The sequence below is a fragment of the Danio rerio genome, chromosome 18, assembly GCF_052040795.2.
Source record: "Danio rerio strain M-AB ecotype USA chromosome 18, GRCz13ab, whole genome shotgun sequence".
NCBI lineage: Eukaryota > Metazoa > Chordata > Actinopteri > Cypriniformes > Danionidae > Danio > Danio rerio.
Window position 1 is genome coordinate 27,266,935 of NC_141038.1, and position 16,950 is coordinate 27,283,884.

Here is a 16,950-nt window from a genome sequence, read left to right on the forward strand (position 1 = left end):
TGATAGACTGCCGTTTATTGTGAGTTGCTAAATGCAAATGTAAACATCAATAAAAACAAAGGATCAAATTATGTCAGATCCACAAAAAAATCTAAAACATCACCTCCAGTAAGTTATGTTTACATATTCATCACTCATTTTTTTTTTAATCAAATTTGTTTTTTTTTTTTGTAAATCGATCAAATGTGTGTGTTGTCAAATGGCAACACTGTGCAATAGTGAAACATACAATATTGCAATGGGTTAGCTATCTAGCAAGGTCAGTTGTGAACTTTTAACAATAACACCATGAATGCTGGTAATATAATGTTGATTAGTTGTCTGTTAATGGCATTTGCATTATGGATAGAATCTAGTTTTTAATGGCAATGCAACTTTTGAATAGCTATGAATACAGGGAACAGTGTATTAGTGAGCACCACCATGTTTTATGGTAAGTGAAAGAACGACAGAACTGACTCTTCCTGCAGATGAAAGTGAGGATGAGATGGGTTTTAGTGACCATAAAAATGATGCAGACTGGAGATTTGATAGAGACGGTTCAGGTAAGTTAGCCCAGAGGCAGATAAGACAGGCGTAGTATAGTAAATAATATATAATATATAAGCATTGTTAGCTAGTAGCTACATTATTCCGATGCATCTGGATATATTACTTGTTTTTTTTATGTTATAATATTTACTGGAGAAAATATTTATCTTTACTGTATGTTGTGTACATGATAATAAAACATTAGGTTTGTTTTGAAAAATATTCAGCAAAAAAGAATGGAATAAATGGAAGTTGTTGGAATAACAGTTGTTGCATGTATAAAGTGTCATTTATAAGTTCTGTGTTAAAGCTTAAAATACAGCAACACCAATGAAATCATTTCAAACAACAAAATTGTTAATTAAGGAAAGTTTTAAATTTGAAATTTCTAAGTTAGATTTACAGTTAGACGTTGTTGCCATATTATCACCTTAAATAGAAGGTTCTATCTGACATTTTTGCCAAAATTGAGTTATTGACATTTTCTTATCAAATGACAACTTATTATATTATGGTATGTTTTTTATAAGTTGTTTAAATTTGAAGACATTTTATTTTAAAAACAAATGTTAAACACATACTGTTTGCTGTGGAATGCAAAAACTTTAAAGCTCAATATCTCAAAATCATTCAGAACGCAGATAGAACCTTATAATTCCAAGGTGACGATATGGCAACATATCATAAAGTACCTTAAAAAAAGAAATTTAAAAAAAAATGTTTTACAGCACTTCAAGTTAAGCCATTTTAAGAAAATGTATATTTTTAATATATTTTTCTATAGATTTATCATAATGCGTGCAGTAGAGTTTTAAATTCATTAAAAATGACTGTTTACATGGTAGACTCTTAATTAAAATATTGTGTTAATCATATTAAAATCAGATTATTAGTGTCCAGAATAAATATGAGCACTGATGTGAGTAAATACACTGTGCAGTTTCGATCTTCTTGCAAAATGATCCATCAGTCATAACAGTGAAGCCTCAAGAAACTCACATTTACATTTCAAGTTGAAATGAACAGCGTTAGTCCAAATACATCGACTTCAAAATAGCAACTTTGCAAGTGAGGAATTTGCTAAACTTGCTGACTTGACGTAAGAGCTAGTGGCGACATATGATGATGTGTTCATGTGTTGTAGTGGTGTCCCATATCTCCATCCCTACCATGTTACACTCTATTTCAAGGGGTATTAAAAGGGCAAGGGGCAGTTATAGGGTAATGGTTAGAGAGTTAGACTTCCCAGGGAGTGAATGAAATCTCACTTTTTACATCTTTGAGATGCCCTTAAAGGTCCCATGAAAGTTTTTTAAATGTTAGTATTAGTATTGTTCAATTTTAAAATATTTATAAGCTAGTGTGCTCAAAACAGTGACAAAATTTGTGTTTAGAAGATAAAAAACTGATATCATCATACACTCAAAAAAATGATATGTTGGCGTTAATTAACTTTTTTTTGTCCACTGGTTCCACGTAACCAAGTTAAGTTACCTTTAAGAAAGAATATTAATTTTAGTGAACTTAAGTTAGTTACATAAAGGTAATGTAATGTTTTTTAGTTCAATCAACGTAACATTTATAATTTAGCTTTAATCAATGTAGTTATTTAAGTTCAATTATTCTAAAATTGATATTGTTATGTTTAACCAAATAAAAAAACAGTTTCCGTTTCATTGAGTTTATTCAAAAGCATTTTTACAGTTTTACACATTTTCCAGCAATAAAATGATTATCAAAATCCAAATACTGTCTTTATCTGTATCTTCACTTATTACAATAAGTTAAAATATTAATACTAGTAAAAATATTAGTAATACAAGTATGAAGCAAATTGAAAACAATAAATGATTTTAAAAATATGCTTACAAAAACATCATAAAATACACTTTTCATAATAATACTTTTCATATATTACAAAAAACATTCAAAAATAATATTCTGCCTTCAAATGATATATCAAAAATATACATAGAAAAATTAAGTCTCCTTTTGTAAACTATACTGTAACCTTCTTTACACTGAAAAAGCAGATAACACTTCAGTTGTTCAAAGAAAGATTAACATTTTAAAGCAAAGTAACACGAAAAGCACTAAACCATAAATTAGACCAACCATCACAGAACATGCAATAGCTACACACATTCATCTCTGACACTTGCACCATTTATGCACATTTGCACCAGACACTTTCTTACAACCAGTCCCTATATCTAAAAAACAAAACATTGTGCATGAAGTCTGCTTCACACAGGTGTGTGGGCTTGACAAACCACATGTAGAAGCATTCTTAATTCTTAAAATTTTTTGTATAATTAGCACATCTTGGGTGTGTTGCCTCTTCTTGTTGATTTGCTGAATGTCTCCTCAATTGTAAGTCACTTTAGATAAAAAAAAGTCTGCTAAATGTTAATGTAACCACTGTAGATTCATAAGGTGGTGTTGCACATCAAGGTTTGCGCTTCATCATGCCCAGCATCCTAAAAAAGAAGTCAGGTAAAAAAATAAAACATTTACCAACAGATCAAAGGTGAAAGGAGGAATTGGTTTAAGAAATACAAAATGTTTAAAAAAAAAAAAAAAAATAGCTTACCATGTACTCCCTCACTTAGGGGCTTTGAGGATGCATTCACACCTTTTTTCCACTGGTGATGTTCTAAATGACATGAAATGACAATTAGTAATTTACTAAATAATTATTAGTTAAAATTACTAGTAATTTTTACTGTACATCATTTTAATGTGTGTATAGGCATCTAAAGGCAGAGTACCTCCACAGTCTCCTCAGCCAGATATGGGACTTTAGAGGTTGAGCTGTAAACCTGTGAAGGAGAAAATAGATGTGAGTGAGCAAAGATTTAAAATAATAAAATATAATAATACAAATAGCAAACTACTAAGCTTAAAAATTTAAACGTGTTAGATGACCAAACAAATAAGCTTACATTAAATATGTCATCATGCTAGATGTCATCCTATTTAAGTGTCACATATGCTTGTCAAGATTTTTTTTTTAAGTTAACAGGCTTGAATACAATTAGATAATAAATAACAATGTGCCAACACCACATTTTAATTAATATTATGTAAGTTATTAAAACTGGCATTCAAACTTGACAAACTGCTTGACACTCATTTAAAATAAAGACTATCAAATCAAATAAAAAATCAAATCACTTTTATTGTCACATTATCAGCAGCACGTGTGATGAGTGAAAAGCTTAGACTATTCTAACATGACTATTTCTTACTACCAACGTTTGCAACTTTATTTTGGGGGAGTTAATATATACCAAGTATAAAATTTCACAGGAATGCAAAACAAACTATACATTTATCTGTCTATAATGTGGAAAAGACACAGGGAACATGGCAATTTCATAGCAATACTATACACAAACACAACATAGTATTACAAGAGAGTACATTTATGATTCAAATGTTGTCACAGCCTCAGTATAAATACATAAAAAGTAAAAAAAAATCTCACCTGTGTGTCCACATTGGGGAAAGCTTTGTGCACGTTCTCAATTTGTACTGTAATCTTCATCTTTTGAATCCCATAATATGGCGTCGAGCTAAGAGTGATCGTTGTGGTTTGAATCTTCTTACTTCCTGTGTTGTTTTGAAACTGCGCATGTGCAGATATTACTCCACCTATTGACCAAAATGCAGTACTGCAGAAGCAACACAACTCCCTTTCATTCATGTTACATAAGCGAGCTGTTTAAATGTGAAAACTTACTTTTTCTCATTTTTTCCAACACAACGCTTTTATTTTTAATACACAAACATAAGCAAATTGTTTAATTTAAACATAGTTACATTCTTTGGACCAACTAAAGCCATAATTCATTTTTTTGAGTGTATAAAGCTTGTAGTTTGTCACTTCCGCCTAAATGGATTTATTCACGCTCATACAACAGTTTCGTATCACATCATAACCAATCGAATGCTCTCTAGTATATGGCATGCCCCGCCCCGCCCCCTTTAAGACGCTTCTTGATTTGCTTTTCATTTGATGCACTTGAGCTTAACCACCCTCGCTGGCAGACTGGTGATGAAACAAAGCGCTATTGGCTGTTTTTTGAAAAGGGGAGAAGCTACACTATGTCCTGCCCTCTCTTAGTGTTTCGGTTGAGATTACATAAAATTCGATCGAATAAAAAAGCCCTTTTAGCAAGGCACCAAACCAAATAGCTATTCACTGATTTGGGGGCATACTCACTTTGTGTGTGTGTGTGCTCTGACTTCTCACTCGTTTGTGTGCACTTCCTTACTCCTACCTTAACAATGACTTAAAGGGCACCTACTTTGCCTCATTTTCAAGATTTAAAATAAGTTGCTGGTGTCTCCAGAATGTATATGTAAAGTTTCAGCTCAAAATGCTCATCAGGTTATTTATTACACCTTTCTGAATATGGGAATTCTGCGGACACTGTAGCTGTTTTTGTTGCCTGTGCCAAAATACTAAATGAAACCATAATAATGATTCATACGATAAAAGTTTCTTGTTTTTTTAAGAAGTGCACTGGTACACTATTAACCCATTGACAGGCATTCATTAAAAGTTCGATATGGCTTGCATGACTAGTAAGATCATAACAGCTCTTTCCCCACCCAAGTTTCCACCTGCATTTCCAAAATCTAGGGCCCACACGTGACCCAGAGCACAAACACACGCACAAACACAGACACCCACACACAGATACAATCACACTGCAGATAACAGCCAGTTCATCCCTGACACATGTCAAAGCTCAGCTCAATAATAACAGACTCAAGACTGCCTAATGTTTGGCTGCAAATGTTCTGCATAACATTCTTTTTTCATTCTACGTGAGACTAAATATTTGGTTAGTGCAAATCTTGCCTCTTGCTTGACCTGTGCATGCACAGCACTTAATGCTTCTTCTGCCCGCTGTTTATTTACTCATACTCCACTTGCTCCTGGTAACTTTAGCGTTATCAACTAAATCAACTCCACATTCACAGTAGTCTGAAAATAACTTTTTTTTTTTTAAAGGAAACATTTGTTTCTTGGAAATGATTTCCAGGGACAAGATTGATTGATTGATTGATTGATTGATTGATTAACTAGCCATGATACTATAAACTTATTATAACAACAAATGATATAATTTGTATGGACATTATACATAAAAACACTTACAACAGCGAAGGGATAAATGAAGAGTTCAGATGCAAAAGCCGCTAAGCACCACTTCCGCCAAAAATGAGCTAATGACATTGAGTGAATGCTTTAGGCACATAGTACATGTTCAACAAATATTTTTGCTTCAAATCACCTAAATCCCAGAATCAGCCGCAATGTCGCTATGTCCTGAGAACCAATCGGAAGGTGCGAATTGAATCATATGTTTTCAATTTAACGGTGCGTTGATACGCCGGCTTTTATGAGGAGACTTTTTTATTCTGCTTCTGATTTAGATTTGGAGTTTGAGAAATTGGACGAGTCTGTCTGACTAACAGTGGATGGCAACTGAAAACATCCCTTACCTCAAAAATATGTGCATTTTAAGAAAAAGAAAAATGCACTGTATAGTCGGAAGTGTAACATGAATTCATATATATATATATTTTTTTTTCGCAGTGGCGCTCCTTTAAATGAGTCTGATTTATTATACATTAAACAGCAACTCAGTACAAGGTTAAGATGCCATTCTTTTTTCTCTCTTTGAGGATAAATAAGAAACAAAAAAGAGACCAAGACCTTATATAGTGAGGATGAATGAATGACAGCTTCTAAAATTGTCTGGGATACATCCCCTTTTTGCCCAGTCCTACTGGGCAAAAAGTTTTATTTGCTAATGTAAGCTATTTTAAAAGATAAATGTAGTGTATAAAACTAAACATTATTTATTTTACTTCATACTGTACATCTGATAAGCTTTTATATTAATGCACAATGACACCTACATCGTGAAATGCAGAGTTTTTTTTTTTTCCCATATGGTATACGGTATCAAATTCCATTAAAACAACACTCTTCCAGCAGTTCAAACTCGCATCTAATATCTCATTCGTCATGGGGGCATGAATGAAATGGTCCTGGATGAAAGTGAAAGTGCAAAACTGCAGTTAAAGCAGACAAATTAAAAATGAAACACCCGAAATTACAGGAAACTCTATAGAAAATGTGGATAGCGTGGTAACACAACATTGATATTGATAGAATATTGTGCTATAACATTCAACATGGGATCATGAAATAAATATTCAAAAAATAACTCATGTAAACACCTTAATCATATTAATGTTTTATTCAGATTAAGGCAAATAATTTAATTACTGATGTAAACTTAGTTACTTTAAGTGTTGATTAAACTTGTATATAATAATAATATTAATTCACAAAAGACATAAAATCACTCACTGTTCTTTAAAGGTATTAACCCTTGACACTGAAGGCAGACCAACACACCCAAGCCTGACCTTATTTTGTGATTTATTATTACTGTATAGAGAAATGGTCACGTACACATTGCAAAACTTGGGAGTGACGAACATGCATAATAATGATTTACTAAATATCATGTGAACAGCGTGGGATTAAAGGGATAGTTCACTCAAAAAAAATTTAAATGTACTCACTCTTTACTCTCCCTCAAGTGGTTTTAAACCTTCATGAGTTTCTTTCTTCTGTTAAACACAATGAAAGACATTTTGAAGAAAGATGAAATCATGTAACCTTCGACCTCCATAATAGGAAAAACAAATATTATGGAAGTCAATGGTAAAAGATTTGCAGCTTTTTCATTTGTGCTAAAAAAAAGAAATAAACCTAGAACAAGTAAAGACATGATGACAGAATTCTCATTTTGGGCTGAACTATCCCTTTAAGCACTTACAGGAATGACTCGCATATTTAAATGAACAATCTGTTGGCTGAATTATAGTTCTTGGCAGAACTTTTACTTACTCTAACAGCATTTGCATGCAGTGTTTGATGTCTGGAGGATGACAGACTGATAATCAAAGACAGCTTTCATTTATCAAGTTCATTAAGCATCTTCAGAATCACAGTTTTAGGGACCTAATTGTTTAGAAGCAAGAATTTACACACAGTAATACACATATAAGGCTAAATTATATATTTTAAAATATATATTAAAAAAAATAATATTTTTTTAAAATAAAAATATCTAAAACCACTAAAACAATGATATTTTTATTTTGCTGCACTCACACTATCACAATGTTTTTTAAGAATGCTCAAATCCAGTGAAATAAGTGATTTTTATCAGTGAGTCAGAATGTGCGTCACCATCCTACACCATCACACACCCTTTCAATTAGTGCTTAATTCATATTGGCTTGAACAATCTCATTTATACCTTTGTGTGTGTGCTCTTGGTACATTATTAGAACCAAACACCCCTTAAGGTACAAAAATACCAGTTGTTTATGACCATGTGTGAAGATATACTAATTTTGTAATAAAGTAAGATGTTAAAATGCCGAATCCTTTCTGTTGTTTAAGGTATAAGGTTCACTGAAAAAAAATGATTTAAAGATTTTTTATTGCATTTACATTTTTTTTAAAGGTAAATGGCTGTAAACAACTTATTTGAGCCCATGTAAATAGTTTTCAGTGTAAATATAGTTTAGAAATATATAGTTTGTCCAATATAAATATCATAGCAGCATTTGAAAATCACCACAAAGACAGTTTGACTGTGTGTGCAGCCAATCAAGCTAGTAGTTTTTTAAAATGCATTACTGTCCTATTTTAGATAAACAAGCCTAAATGTCTCAGTATGTCGCACATGAAAATGAAAAAAAGTGAAGTTGCTTGCTTTCTGTATCAGTTTGATGCTTTATTCCTGTCAAAATGGCGACAATAAACTACACACTCTACCAGACCCAGCGAAAACCCTGGTTAAGTGAGACTAGCTGCCTTTGGTCAAGCGGATGTAGCATATGTTATCAGCAAACTCAGGAGAAAATGGTCTTTGTGAGGTGACAGAAATGAGATATCATCTCACCCACGGCATGATACGTGTGAGAACAATACACGTCAGAATAAACGTCAGAGACGCTGACCCTTCGCCATTACCAGCCTAACGTACAAAAGATAAAGAGGACAGAGAACCACAGCAGAGAGACACATGTGGAGACCCTCGAAACAGCTCTTGTCAAGGCAACAGAAACAAGCAGCTCTGTCCTAAATGGCAGATTTCAGAAGCTGAATGTAAAAAGATTAAAGGTTAAAGCTGAAGGTCTGTAAAGTAAATGCCTATTGTATAAATATGGACAGGAAGAACATGTGTGACTGAAATAAGAACTGCGCAGGAAACAAAAATAAATAAATAAATAAATAAACACCTTATTTTCATATTGACATATTTGAAGTCAGAATTATTAGCCATCCTGTGATTTTTTTTTTCATTTTCAAATGTTTCTCAAATGATGTTTAACAGCAGAGAAAAAAATCATTTCTGTAAAAGAAAGCATTTCCTGTAACATTTTTACGCCTAGAGAAAGTTGTTTTTGTTTTATTTCGACTAGAATAAAAGCAATTTAGATTATTTTATATTTATATTTTATATTTTCTACAGAACAAACCACTGTTATATATGACTTGCCTAATTATTCTAAATTGTCTAGTTAACATAACCTAGTTAATCCATTAAATGTCACTTTAAGCTGTATAGAAGTGTCTGATCTAGTAAAAGGATCTAGTAAAATATTATCTGCTGTCATCATGGCAAGATAAAAGAATCAGTTATTAGAAAATTAGAGTTAGTAAAACTATTATGTTTTGCAATGTGTTGCAAAGATATTATTTTTGTTAAACAGAAATTGAGAAAAATATTGGGGGGGGGGGGGTGAGGGGTAATAATTCAGAGGGCTAATCATTCTGGTTTCAACTGCACTTATGCACAGTGGTGAAAGGAGTAAATGTATATGTTCTAAATATTACTGTAAGTATGAGTAAAAAGTAGCCCTTCTAGAAGTACTCAAGAGTAGTAAGTAGTGATGGGATGTTTGAATCATTTTACTGACCTTTGAGTTTCGTACAGTGAGATGAACAAATCTTTTTTTCAAGTCATTTCGTTTAATTTGGCAAAATATTATTAAAATGTTAAGAGTCTCTTCCAAACTCATCTCCAACTACACCAAGCGTTGATCACACTAAAAACAAGTTATAACTAGAATGCTAAAAGAAAGAGAAAATAATAATTTAATTGTTTACCTGCTTTACCTGATTATGTCTGCTCACCCCTTTTGACAGGTCTATAAATTTAAGAGGCTTGTCCACGTCACACAGACAGGTCCATATAAGCTTAACCAGTGCACACAGTCTGAGACAAAAGGAGCCATGATTAGTTCATTTTTTGAGTCTTCTGGTTTTTGAGTCATTCGTTTATCACGTGACAGCATGTAAAGAGGTGACTCAAAACCGAGGACTCGAGAGATGAATGGTTCAAATCTCTTTCCGGCTCTAAATGAAGATGATTGGCTTCTGTCTGTCACATGATGAACGGATGAATCAATCCGAGGACTCGAGAGATGAATGGATCAAATCGCTTTCCAGCTCTAAATGCATATGATTGGCTTCTGTCTGTCACGTGATGAACCAATGACTTAAACTTGATAGAGGACTCGAAAAATGAACTAATCTTCTACTCCACCTGCACAAATGTGCACATGTGCAAATGAACAAATCACTCCCTGAGAGGACTCATCGTTCTTGAGTCATACAAAAGATTTGTTCAAAATGAACGAATCATTTAAGAACGACCCATCACTAATAGTGAGCATTATCAAAGACTATAGAATACACAAGACATGTCACTTGTATAGTTTAGAATGAGAAAAATGTAACAATCAATATGGTTGCTCTAGAAGGAAGCCCCGCCTTTTAGTAAAGAAGCCAATCATTGATCTTTATAGACTTACAATTCTCTGGAGAAGGGGTTCGGTTTAGATGTGGGTTTTTACAACAGTTTGTGCAGCTTCATTGTTACAAACCCTCTGGGGTCAACAAACACACTGGAATCTCAGTGAATACTTACCTCAAAGACATGAGAAATATATCTACATAATTCTTAAAATATATACTTTTATGCTTATTTTTTAACTACACTTAAAAACAAATGTTCTCTGGTTTGGTAAGCTGCATGAAACAAACGTGAGGCAAAGTCTGTCATTTAAATGGCGGCATCCAGTTGAACGCCCACAAACTTGTAAACATCGAGGTTGCAGTCATTTTGAGAGGAGATTTGCAATCAGGATTAAATTGAGAAATACTCAAGAAGATCATCGGACATGACAGCATTCAGAGGATGACATTAGCCCCTTTCACACATACAGACCTTTCCGGAAAATTACAGAAAACTTTCTGGAAAGAAATCATGTGTGAACAGGCCTTTTGTAAAAATGCTGGTAAATTCGTTCCAGCAATTTTCTGGAAAGAGAAGTTGTAACATTACCGGTAATTTGCCAGAATACTGCTCTGTGTGAGCGCAGAAGAAAGATTGCCGGAAAGAGTGCGTTCATGATTAGAATGCACTGATGTGAGATGTCTACTTTAGCCAATGAGAACATCAGATGCATTCATATCCGTGTTGTTTATGAAAATAAAAGCCTTTAAATATTTAATAGCCGTTTAGATGTCGTTTCTGGTTAGTGATGCCAGATTTCATGCAAGATTTTTTATTTTGGAATAAATGTGTGAACGGTCTTTTCCGTAAAAATTACGAAACATTCTTGCCTGTGTGAACACCGCTTTTTTGAATTTATCGGTAAAGTCGTTCCGGTAATTTTTTTCATATATTTACAGGTATCACTGAGTATGTTTACATGGATGCCAATAATTCGATTTTAATACGATTAAAACAATACTCTGATTAAGAGTCTACCATGTAAACAGCAATTTTTGATAAACTTAATCAGATTAAGGTCATAATCGAACTAAAGACAAATGGAATTAAGACATGTGGAGTATGCCGATTTTTATTCGCATTATTGAAGTGCATGTATACACCGCTATCAAACTATTGCCATCATGTAGGACTTTTCATCGCGTTTGCAACAAGATGGTCCACAGACACACACACACACACACGCACACACACACATGGCTGTTTGACATTCTTTGCACCTATCGAGTCTTTTTTATTTTCTCAAGCATGCGATATTAACTTCCATTAAAACAACACTCTTCCAGCAGTTCTTACTCGCATCCAATATCTCGCTTGTCACGGGGCATGCATGAAATATTCCTGAATGAAAGTGAAAGAGCCAAACTGCAGTTAAAGTCAACAAATTAAAAATGAAACACCCAAAATGACATGAAACTTCGTAGGAAAATGTGGATAGCGTGGTGACACAATGACGTTAATTGAATTATTAGCTATAACATGTAAAACAAGATCATGAAAGGAACATTCAAAAAGCAAGTTATGTAACTGCCTTAATCATATTATTGTCTTAATTAGATTAGGGCAAATAATTTCTTTACTGATGTCCATGTAAAGGTTGTCAGTGTGTGAAAGGGGCTAATGTGCAACATGCAAGTTACTTGCAAGTTTGATTGAGAGAATGAAATCTGATGGTGTCCTCCAGAATTGGCTATAAAGGAGGTTGGTGTCGAGATTGGCTTTTAAATATAAAACTTTCTTAGCTAATATCTCCATACTTTGCATCAAGTATATTGGCATCTGCATTAATTAAAACATTAATTGTATGTATGTATTAGCTGATGAGACTATATATTTTAGTAGTCACACCAGTGGCCATTAAGTGAACTGCAGCAAACAATTATTGGATTGTGTTAGAACGCTAAACTAAACTTGAGACAATCCATCGATATACTCAAACAGAAAGCAAAAAAAAGCAAAAAGAATAATACACATCAATTGCCCCTTTAATTTTATGTCTGTTTAATAATTATTTCCTGGCACATTTAATCATTATTTCTCTTTGCAACAGAATGGACCACCTAGTAAAACCACACAGCTTTGTTTCTTGAGCTTTTTTGTGTTTCTCAGGCTTCAAAACGAGCAAAAAGCTTGTGCTAGAGGACAGACTGAGAATGTTGTCCTGAGCGGTGTTTTCATAGCTGGTCTCAATACTTTCTAATGTTTCACTTTGTTTGACTGAGGCTCACCGTCTCAAGGCCACCCAGCTCACTACTTCATATGCATAATTATGTGCCGCTCCAAAACAAAAGCAGGAAATAAGCAACCTGTTTGACCAGATCCTATCAGAGAGACACAGATACACAAACATGCGCACGCAATCAACTTATTGATTTCAGAGAGCCTGCAGAAACATCCGTGCCTTGCTCGCTACATTGTGTTGAATGTGTCTGATGGCCGGTGCGATGAGTGCGTCACACAAGCGTCTGGTGGATCGTCTGAAGGCATTGAGCTGAGAGAGAATGAATAATGCCACGCGGCTCTTGCACACTCACATGCACAGACACACACGGCTGCAGTGAGTCAGACTGATACGTCAGATCATCGTCACCGGCCCTCAGCATCACTACACATCCATCACAACCACACACACACACACACACACACACACACACACACACTTTCATGGAATCCTGAAGTTTTGGGTGTTATTCGTATGGTGGTTATTTGTTTTGTTAAAAGGTATTTTTAGATTTTCTTATAAAGTTATACATATATATATATATATATATATATATATATATATATATGTGTGTATCTATGTATGTATATATATATATATATATATATATATATATATATATATATATATACACACACACACACACACACACACACACACACATACACACACTTACACACACTTACATACACACATATATAACTTCATATTGGACAAATCTAACGATATTTTTAAAATTTTGCCATATATATATATATATATATATATATTGCAATATGAATAGAATTTTACCAGATAGCTAAATGTCTCTACTGGGAAAGAATTTATAATGTTGGATCAATTAAAATGATTCTGCAGTGGGAATGCATCTCTATATTGTGGTCTGTGTTATTTGCAGTGCGTTTCTGTATTTACATGTCATGTAAGTATTTTCATGCAAAACAATCTATAAATACAATAAAGAAAAAGACACAATTGTAATATTGTGTTTTATCATTTCCTAAGTCTAACAATATTTAAGTACAGTAACTGAATGATTGATTTTTTCAATAAAACTAATCCAAAGTTAAAGCTACAAATGGTACAATTTCTCATACCTGAATGCTTTTACAATCATGATACAATCACAGCCATCAAAAACACATGCAATTAATATATTATAATTAGGCCCACATGGAATCTACCCGCGCAGAAATTAGCAGATTTCCACAGATTTTTAGCCCATCGTTAAGTCTATTTATTTACTTGTCTCAATGCATGTAAATTTATGTTTATTCAGTTTTTAAATTAATTTCAGTAATAATATTGACTAAAATGAAAGTGTTCTTTTCATTTATTTACAATTCAGTTTGTAAAGTAATATTTTCTGTCTTTTAGTGGATCTATTATATGAGAGACTTGCTTTGTTTAGAAAATATGTAAATCTAATTGGATTTACAATGTAAACATTAATTAAATGAATAAATGAAGTTAAAAGAGTATTATTTTTTATTAGATATATCAAGTTTTTATTTACAGTACTCCCAAAAATCATTCCTCATAATTTTTTTTTTTACAAAATTCTGCACAGAAATAGCAAAAAATTTCCGCTGATTCTGTCTGGCCCCAATTAAAATACAAACTCGACATTGCATATATCCTGCCATGTAATTATTTTAAATGATCAGATTTCGATATCGATGCTGAACTGACATATTGTGTAGACCTAATATATTGCTATAATGTTTATTAATATTTTTTTATCATATTTATTGTTAGTATTTTTATTTTTTAGATATTCATATTTATATTATTTATATTTAATTTAAGGTATAGTATATAGTAATATTTGATAGTAATATAGTTACATTGTCATTTAATTAATATTTCATCCCATGTTTATTACATTTTAATGATAGCGATTGTAATTTGTCTTCTATTAATAGAAATATTTTCACTTGATTTTTTTGTTTTAGTAAAAAAAATAATCAATATTATATGCATACAAGTTAATTAACAACATCAGTCACATACATGCAAACAAATATTTAGGCTTTGTATTTATTTATGATTTTTTTTGAAGAAGAAGAAGCCCTTATGCTCACCAGTGCTACACGTGTTCAGTGACAAATAGACAGTAGTAAAAAAGTAATATTGTGAAATAGTTAAGATTACAGATTTAAACGCTTTTTTAATATTTTTGTGCAAACCTTAATAACAAAAACTAGTACTTAAGTACTAAAAATAAACTAAAGAGAAATATTAAACAGACAAAAATTACCAAAATACAATGAAGAATAAGAATAATAAAAAATAAGAATTCACTGAACATATGAACACTTTATTCATTCATTCATTCTATTTTGTTTTCGGCTTAGTCCCTTTATTAATCTGGAGTCGCCAGAGCGGAATCAAACGCCAACTTATCCAGTATATGTTTTACGCAGCGGATGCTCTTCCAGCTGCAACCCATCACTGGGAAACCCATAGACACTCATTTGCACACATACATACACTATGGACAATTTAGCTTACCCAATTCACCTGTACCGCATGTCTTTGGACTGTGGGGGAAACCAGAGCACCCGGAGGAAACCTACGCAAACGCAGGGAGCACATGCAAACTCCCCACAGACAGGCCAACTGACCCAGCCGAGACTCGAACCAGCAACCTTCTTGCTGTAAGGCGACAGCACTACCTACTGTCGCAATATAAATACTTTATTTGTAAATAAATATTACTAAATTAATAACTAATAAGCAGATTCTTTCTAATGAATAAATAAAGTAATTTGTTTGGTTAATCAAGTCAATGGTTAGTCAATCAAAAACATAAGGAGCACTAAAGACTCTAGACAAATTATAGAAAAAAAAATTAACTTATTAATATAATAATATAATATTATATATATATATATATATATATATATATATATATATATATATATATATATATATATATATATATATATAATATGTGTGTGTTTGTGTGTGTATGTGTGTGTGTGTGTGTGTGTGTGTGTGTATGTACATGTAATGACTATTCTTTCACATGAGAGTAGGCGCAGCCATTGTAACTTTTTTGTTTTCATTATATTTATGTATAGTCATATGTAGCCAGTAGCTTGACTCTTTATTGTCATTTGTGTTTCCTAGTCATTTCCACTGTAGGCAAATGAATCAGAAGTTCTAAAACAATCACAGAAAAGAGCTTACTTCTGCATTGCAGATTAAGGTCAATATAGCTTTTATGTATATCACTGTCTCACCAATCCTCTTTTTTTCAACAATAAATTTATCTATCTCAAACACCTCCAGTGCTGCAGTGCTAGTTTGTGAGTGAAAGTTGATCTGACCCTGGCAATAAACACAGACTGCCAGCTTGTGAGTGACCAGCTGTCAAGTTCAGTCAGATCCTGGCCATTCTAACAAATAAGTGCTTAAAAAACGGGTTCACTTTAGGTCTCATCCTTCCTACGGCGATCAGATGAGAAAGAATGTAGAGGGTCAAACTAATAAGGCTGCTATAATTAGCCTCCCAGATGTGGACAGTTCCTCCTTGACAACCCCTGACATCCCTCTCATTAGCAGCAAAGTGTGCAGATCTGGGCATGTGGACACAGACAGGCCGGGACACAGAGACCAGACTCAACCTTGTATAAGAGCTCTTTATGAGAAACTCAATGCTTGGATGAGAGTTAGGGCTGAATGATATATATACAACTGATATATATATATATATATATATATATATATATATATATATATATATATATATATATATATATATATATATATATATATATATATATACAATGATACATATATGATATATATATATACAGAAATAAAACTGCTATTGCAACATGTCTCTGCAAAGGCTGAACTTTGGGTTAATAAATAGCTTCTGGTACACCTGTTCGAATCTTTATTAATGCTAATGTCTAATCAGCCAATGAGATGACAGTAACTTAATGCATTTAGGCATGTAGATAAGGTTGCACCAGCTGTTTATAAGTTCTTGCTTAAACTGCAATGTAAAGTCCACATTAGATACTTGGACTCTATTTTAATGATCTAGGCACAAAGTCTAAAGCACATGGCACAAAAGCATGAAGGGGGTTTTTGAATCTACTTTTGCCATTTTTAGGATAGAAAAATATGGTTTGTGCCATGGCGTATAGTTTAACAGGGTTGTGCTTATTATCTAAATGAGGTATGGGTGTGTTTTGAGCATAATGTGCATTAAACCAATTTCATCTCCCATTCCCTTTAAGACTCAGTTGCGTCACACCATGGCACATTTGC

At 33.0% G+C, this 16,950-nt stretch overlaps 2 protein-coding genes and 1 long non-coding RNA gene across 6 annotated transcripts in view; 1 reads left to right on the forward strand and 2 right to left on the reverse strand.

Moving 5' to 3' along the window:
• LOC147839744 (uncharacterized) overlaps positions 1-16,950 on the reverse strand; it is a 512,229-nt gene that overhangs the window by 301,291 nt on the left and 193,988 nt on the right. The window lies entirely within an intron of this gene.
• The window catches only part of fkbp16 (FKBP prolyl isomerase 16), a 95,276-nt gene that overhangs the window by 28,574 nt on the left and 49,752 nt on the right, over positions 1-16,950 (forward strand).
• Positions 2,197-4,150, reverse strand: LOC147839746 (uncharacterized). The gene is made up of 4 exons (XR_015515501.1): positions 4,022-4,150; positions 3,303-3,353; positions 3,125-3,187; positions 2,197-3,011 (listed from the first exon to the last, which is right to left on the reverse strand). It is a non-coding gene; the product is annotated as an uncharacterized LOC147839746 (long non-coding RNA).